The sequence below is a fragment of the Phaethon aethereus genome (genome assembly GCF_964289735.1).
Source record: "Phaethon aethereus genome assembly, chromosome: 2".
Lineage (NCBI taxonomy): Eukaryota > Metazoa > Chordata > Aves > Phaethontiformes > Phaethontidae > Phaethon > Phaethon aethereus.
The window spans coordinates 86,456,940-86,465,014 of NC_138582.1; positions in this window are offsets into that span (position 1 = coordinate 86,456,940).

Sequence of the window (8,075 nt, forward strand, 5' to 3'; positions counted from 1 at the left end):
GTGCAGGAAGCTGAAATCAAAGTCCACTATAGAAGAAAAATAGCTTTACTTAGCAATTTGCAGCCTTAAAAAGGAAAGCTAACCAGGCAGTATAGAAAGTTTTCAGTCAAAGCCTCACATTATGATAAGGCTCTAAATAGAAGGCAGAAATTGTCCTCACACAGACAGCAATTTTTAAGTTACACCTTTCATTATATCAAAAGACCAACTTCGGAAAATAGTAATGTATAACCAGTGAAACATAAAATACAGAAATGGTAAAATAAGTCCTAAAATGACCACATTTATAATTTGAGGGAATCCCCACCAGGTCTTGCCAGTAAAACTTCTTTATTTACTTTAAATTTCATAGGAATTCCATTCTATCTGGACTTCTGTAAGGTCTTTGACACGGTCCTCCACCAACATCCTTCTCTTTAATTTCGAGAGGTATGGATTTGATGGGTAGACTGTTGGGTGAATGAGGAATTGGTTGGATGGTTGCCTCCAGAGGGTAGTGGTCAACAGCTCAATGTCCAGATGGAGATCGGTGACAAGTGGTATGCCTCAGGGGTCCATATTGGGACCACTATTGTTTAATATCTTCACCAATGACATAGACAGTGGGATTGAGTGCACCCTCAGCAAGTTTGCAGATGATACCAAGCTGAGTGGTGAGGTTGACATGTCTGAGGGATGGGATGCCAACCAGCAGAACCTGGACAAGCTCGAGGAATGGGACCATGTAAACCTCATGAGGTCCGACAAGGCCAAGTGCAGGGTCCTGTGCCTGGGTTGGGGCAAGTCCCTGTATCGGCATAGGCTGGGGATGAAGGGACTGAGACAAGCTGGACGTGAACCAGCAATATGTGCTCACAGCCCAGAAAGCCAACCATATCCTGGGCTGCATCCATAGAAACATGGCCATCAGGTCGAGGGAGGGGATTCTGCCCCTCTACTTTGCTCTGATGAGACTCCACCTGGACTCCGGCATCCAGCTCAGGAGCCCTCAGCACAGGAAAGACATCTACCTGTTGGAGCAGGTCCACAGGAGGGCCACCAAGATGATCAGAGGGATGGAACACCTCTCCTATGAAGACAGGCTGAGAGAGTTGGGGTTGTTCAGCCTGGAGAAGAGAAGGCTCCAGAGAGGCCTTATTGCAGCCTTCCAGTACTTAAAGGGGGCTTCTAAGAAAGATGGGGACAGACATTTTAGTAGGGCCTGTTACAATAGGATGAGGGGTGAAGTTTTTAAACTAAAAGAGAGTAGATTCAGACTAGATCTAAGGAAGAAATTTTTCCCAATGAGGGTGGTGAAACAGGCACGGTTTGCCCAGAGAGGTGGTAGATGCCCCATCCCTGGAAACATTCAAGGTCAGGTTAGATGGGGCTCTGAGCAACTTGATCTAGTTGAAGATGTCCCTGCTCATTGCAGGAGGGTTGGACTAGATGACCTTGAAAGGTCCCTTCCAACCCAAACCATTTTATGATCCTATGATTCATTTGCATGTTGGTACAGACCTTATTCCCTTGGAGTCTCTTTGTAATCCAACATTGTTTTAAGAACATGCAACCAAAAAGCAGGTCCTGTTTCCACCAGAGTAATTCATGTGGCAGGACAGCAACTTAGTTTTGATCTTCATCTTTCCAAGGTGTCTCTCCCAGGATAAACAAATGGAAAGTGTCTGCAAATATATATAAGGAGACTGACAGCACCAAGGAAATGCAGAGGCCCAACGTGCTGCCACCCACAAAGCAATTCTTCTTGCTCACCTTTTATTTCCTACATTTTCTCTAAGAGAAACAGAGACTGAAATGAGGTTGGACTGGCCGCGCTGTTTACCAGGTAGTCCTAAGGCTGCATACAGTTTTGCTGTACTTTTTCTGATGGGTTTTGTAGCACAGAGAGACAACAAAACAGTTACGAGGCAGTACCAAAGAAATCCAAATGTTATGGTTCATTGACAGAGACAGAAGTGCCGTAACTGAAGTTAAAACTGCAAAGTAACTGTAAGCCTGAAAACAACGTCCTGGGCATGCCGCTGCTGGAGCAGACTGAGAAGACTGCTCCTTGAAAGCACGGCACCTTTGCAGAGACATACTGGAAAGTGGATCCTGTAACAAGCAACAGCAGATTAACAGTTCAGACACAGCAGCGTGTAGGTGCTGCGGGCAGCAAAGGAGGGATAACTTTTCATGAAGAAAAAGAGAATAGCTGCACAGTGACCTGAAACAAAGCACGTTGGGAAATGTCAAGGTGACGTTTCAGCAAGGTGGTGTATGTTTTGGCTCAGCAAAAAGCTGTGTGGCACATGGAAGAGCACAAATAGGGCACACCGTCATGTGGCAACATTTTATGCTCAAATGAGTACAGTAAGTAGCAGAGCGTGGTCTGTAACAAAGACTCAGTTCTGGTGTCCCTACCATATTTATAAGAGAATCTTGCTTAATTTGCAGACAAAGCACAGCTTGCTGTTTCACCTCCTTTGATGAAAAGCATATAAATGGCATATCCCACACAAGATAAATCTGGGGGTAAGGGAGGAAGAAAATTTTTCTAATTCCCTCTCTCTCTCTCCCTCCAGACACCTATCACAACTAAGACAGTTACCTTCTTCTGTCTACTTATTTCGTATTTGATTGATGAAAAATAAAGAGATTAAACAAATGTGCAGATAGAAATGTTCCATCTGATCAATCTGAACAGTAAGAATGGTGTTTGGAGATCTGAGCTGGTTTGGAATAAATCCTAAATACTTACAACATACAAAATCATGAGTAAAACTCTCTTGCTGTTAAGAGCTTACTGCATCTAAAGCATTCTGCTATACTTCCAGTACCGAAGTCTTCATACAGTGTTCTGTGCTTTCTGGCCCTCCTCATCATTAACTGGTATTACGGAAAGTAAATTACATTCACTATGTTATATTTTGCTCTCTGTTTGATCGTTGTCTTCTACACACTGTAGTGATTTTGAAATTCTTTTCAATAATATGTACTGCAATTCATATCCAAAATACTTAAAACTCACAAATCCAGCCATCTGCAGTCTCTGTTTTTCAAAGCACTGCAAATATTTTTAAATATGTGTGCCAGCATTTCGGTATTTATAAAACAGATAAATATATTACATTCAAAATCAAAATAAAAATAAATGAACACCAAAAAGACCCATGCACACTTCCCTTCTGGTCCTATAAACTACCTGTAGGACATATTTCAGTAATTTCTGCTTTTATTTCCTCTTTATACCAGCAATTAAGTAAAAGTTAAAAAGTTATTTTATCAGTTACTAATTAAAATACAAGTGTACATTTAAAAAATTATACTTGTTAATACACAGTAAATGCTTTATATATTTAAAAGCACAGATACTCTTATTTAAAGTGCATCTAAACATGTATTTTAACAAAAATAAAGCAGACCATAGCTTCTAAAAATATTACAAGACTGCAGAAAGCTGCCAATTTGCATCACTATGCACCTGTTGAATGATCAAGAAATTAGTCAACCAGGAGAACTCTAGACATATTTTATACAGAAACAAGATTCTGTGAGGAGCACACATGACATCTAACATATCCTAGAGCCAGCACTGTATGGTTACATTTCTTTTTAACTCAGAAAAGGCTACGCTCCATGGTGTCACACAATTTTTTTTAAGCTGTCACCAATGAAGTTCAAGGAAATTCCTTAATTTTTGTCTAACTGTAAGGGTGTAAAATTAGCTTAAGGTTTTTTTTTTGGGGGGGGGAGGGGAAGAAAAGAAAAAAACACCCACGCCACAAACAAAACCAAAAAACAAGTAGTGTAGATGCCAATGGTTATCATTTAATCAAAATAGAATAAGCAAAGTTTTGCTTAATATAAAAGCATTTATTTTAAGACCAGTGAAATTCAGCCAGCAAGTCTGTTCCAGGTGGGGAGACCTTTCTGCCCACACAGAGACAATTATATCAAAGAGAGAGCAGAGACCCCTCTGCTGTAATCACTTCAGCCCCCACAGTAGTGTGATTTTGCAAGGGTATGACATCATACTGCATGGACTGAATACCAACAGTGAGGCCTGATGCTCTAGATACCATCAGTACAGAACCAGATATGGATTAGAATAACAAATTAAAACCTTCTGACTTGCGGATTGTTGGGGACCACTAAAACTTACCAGATGCCACATGTGGCTCTGTCACTGAATAAGAAAAAGAAGTTAATCCAATAATGTTAGAGTTGCTGCCTTACATACTACTGATTAGGTAGGAGTAATATATAAATTTTAAATTTCTAGTGTTTCCTGACCAAGTTACTCATCTATGTATTCTAGGATCACTGAAACAGTGTGGATAGATGTGTTACAAACACTCCTAGAAGTAACACCAATTCCAAGCAGCACATGCATTATATTGTCCTACAACTCATACGCCTAACCAGAAGAGGTAAAGCACTATGAGTGGCACACCTGTTCTGTGCTCAGAACACTGAAATACGTCCTTTCAAGGAAGATGATTATAGGCAAACAAATATTTTTCAAAACAATGTTTTAAAGAAGTTCAACTTCCCTGTCTGCTTTGAGCCCTGCATCAAATGAAGTGGCTTAAAGAAGCCACACTGTATACTGAATTAGAAATTAAATGAGACTTGTAAAGGTGAATGTTTCAGATTCTGAAATCAACAAAATGAATAATCTTAAAAGCACAACTCTGATCTTTGTTGACTTTGCAATACACTATTTAAATATCTGGAACATAGTTGAAGTACTGACACATGCATTTCAATCCTGAAGTAAACCATGGGTTTGATATAAATAATCTATTATTATTTATCCCTGATGAAACAAAATTCCTTTTGATTAAACATGTACATTCTGATTCCATCCTGGAAAATTCCTCTCAAGTCATATCTTACCAGCTGAGCAAACAGCACAACAGGCTGCACAAAGGCATTTTCTAAATCTACAGATATCCAAACATACAGAGAAAAATTAAAAAGATAGAATGGGAACATGTTTTAAGACTGAGTAGTTTTTCAACATACTTTTAAAACAAAGAGCAAAGAACATTAAGAAAACCACGTAGTCATTACAAAGTAAAAAGCTGATCTGCCTAACAAAAACCTAGGATAATGAATAGCTCTATGTGAAGAAAGTCCTACTAGCTGAAACAGGGTGTCAGGAAGAACAAAGAGCACTTCCTGAAGAAAAGTGGCAAAGCCAGTCTCAGCATAAAAGTTTAGATTAGTTTTCTTTCACTACTGAAACTTATGATTCCTTCTATCTTCAGGACACACTTATCTTGAAATAAACCAGCAAAATTAAGAAGATCCTTGAAAAAAAGATAATTCTTGACCTTGAAGGCTACAGGTATTGTTGATTATTGACATCTGCTTTAAGTACATCCTTCCTTTGAGATTTATTCTTGCTAATTTTGGAAAATCTATTTGTACAGTAATAATTTAATAGATTAATATTACGGGATGTTATAGGATATATACCACAGAATAATTTATGGCAAAATAGACAGATCTTAAAAACAAACATAAGTGTTAATTTTATTTCACTTCCTTAGGTGCCTTACCTGCTTCAAAAGATGAGACAGTCCACTCACACCTCAACTCATTCATTTCAAAGGATAAGAACTTACAACTTTCCTCGATGAAAGAGGACAGCACTAGTAATTTTAATTTGTATAATTTATACCCCCACTGACTTTTCTAGCTCAGATGTCCAGACAGATGACTTTCAGACCCCACTAAAATTACATTTCTGTACTGATTTATGGAAAAGTCCCTGTTCATTGTAAGAGATCTTAAAGCTGTTTTCTTTTCTTAGTCACCTTTGTTTTGAAAAGCTGTACTATTTGCGTTGTTCTCTCTTAACTGAAACACACTCTTCCACTAAGACTTGTAATTTTCTTCAGGTCTAAAGCTTCTATGTATTCAAATATTTGGCAAAAACTGAAACAAGAACTGCACTGACCTGGTAAGAAAAATCCAATGCATATACTATTATAGTTGTTTTAAACTTGAAAGAACAAACAGGGTCCCATTCAATTTCTTTTCAGCTGTTGTTGTCATGTTCAGTTTTGTTGTGCATTTATGCATCATAATCCTTGGAAATAATTTCAGTCAACTAAGCATATAATGGTTCACAATATCATTTCAGCCAAACTAACAGCCAAACTAGTGTTAATCAAAACTACAAGAGCCCTACTTCCTGCAGTTCCCTCTTTTGTTTGCAGATTGGTATGAAAGAGACATTCCCTAAAAAATTTTACTTGTATTTATCGAGTCTTTGCATTATATTTTCTTTAATACCAGTAACAACTTGCATGAAATAAGACACAGCAGAGAAGATCCCATGTAAACCAGCTACCTGATAATTAGATGCCCTTGAGAAGACACCTGTCCTTAAGACACTGTAATGAGCCCTGGCCCTACATGATGCCCCTCCAGGTTTCATGCAGAGAATTTTTCCAAAGAAAGTGGCAAGGAACAGAGGCAGGAGGTGAATGCTTATCAGCCCTTTCCCAACATGCTAGGACAAACACAAGCTCAGCAAGTGGAGTGTTACTCCCCAGTCTCAGAGTCATGTTGTAGCTACATGATCTGGGAATACAGCACATAAGGTTGCTCATGATTTCTAGGAAACCATCACGTGGCCTTCTTCTACAAACTTTTCTAAAAAATTGTCAATTTTTATATGGAAACTATAAGATTAGTGAGCCATTGACAATATAGATAGGAAGGAAAAGTAATCACCTAACAGCATACTTATACCTGTCAAGACATATTCTTGCCATTGTTTTGAAGAAAATTTAGTAAGTGTTTAGGTGAAATACACCCCAAATAATTTTACTGAGGACTCCAAATGCTATAAATATCATCTGTATCCACATAACACTTTCTCTAAGTAATTAACTTTCATGCAGCATCAGACAACGGGCCAAGGGGGAATGCGCATAGACAGTGCCTAAGTGCAACTGTCTACTGTGCTGGAAGGAGTATAATCAACTTTCATTTATAAGTAACATGGCTATTCGCTGCCCAACCATATAGCATGCATTTGTTTTGTGTACTTCACTCTAATAGAGCTGAGTGAATAAACAGCAACAATCAAGACTTCTTTTTCTTCCATGTTGCAGAATTTGTGTTTTGTTGGTGGTCTGATATTTCTCCACTATCTGAACGTTCATCAAATACAACTTTTTCAAAAGACGAGCAACAGATATTCTCACCACTCTGGTGATATATATATATCGCATCCAGCTCATTAAACCAAGTGGAGCTTAATACCACAACTGCTATTTTAGAGCTGCAGAATCACAGAATTTTTGGGTTGGAAGAGACCTTTCAAGGTCAACTAGTCCAACCCCCCTGCAGTGAGCCGGGACATCTTCAGCTAGATCAGGTTGCTCAGAGCCCCATCTAACCTGACCTTGAGGAGGGAAGGGGCATGTACCACCTCTCTGGGCAAACTGTGCCAGTGTTTCACCTCCTTCATGGTGAAAAATTTCTTCCTTACATCTAGTCTAAATCTGCCCTCTTTTAGTTTAAAACCATTACCCCTTGTCCTGTCGCTTCAGGCCCTGCTAAAAAAGCTGTCCTCATCTTTCTTATAAGCCCCCTTTAAGTACTGGAAGGCTGCATTAGGGTCTCACTGAGACTTCTCTTCTCCAGGCTGAACAACCCCAGCTCTCTCAGCCTGTCCTCAGTGGAGAGGTGTTCCATCCCTCTGATCATCTTGGTGGCCCTCCTCTGGACCCTCCTCAACAGGTCCATGTCTTTCCTGTGCTGAGGGCTCCTGAGCTGGATGCAGGAGTCCAGGTGGGGTCTCATCAGAAAAGATTAGAGGAGCAGAATCCCCTCCCTAGACCTGATGGCCATGTTTCTTTGGATGCAGCCCAGGATGTGGTTGGCTTTCTGGGCTGTGAGCACATATTGCTGGTTCATGTCCAGCTTGTCTCAATCCCTTCATCCCCAGCCTATGCCGATACAGGGACTTGCCCCAACCCAGGCACAGGACCCTGCACTTGGCCTTGTTGGACCTCATGAGGTTCAACGGGCCCATTCCTCGAGCTTGTCCAGGTCCCTCTGGATGACAT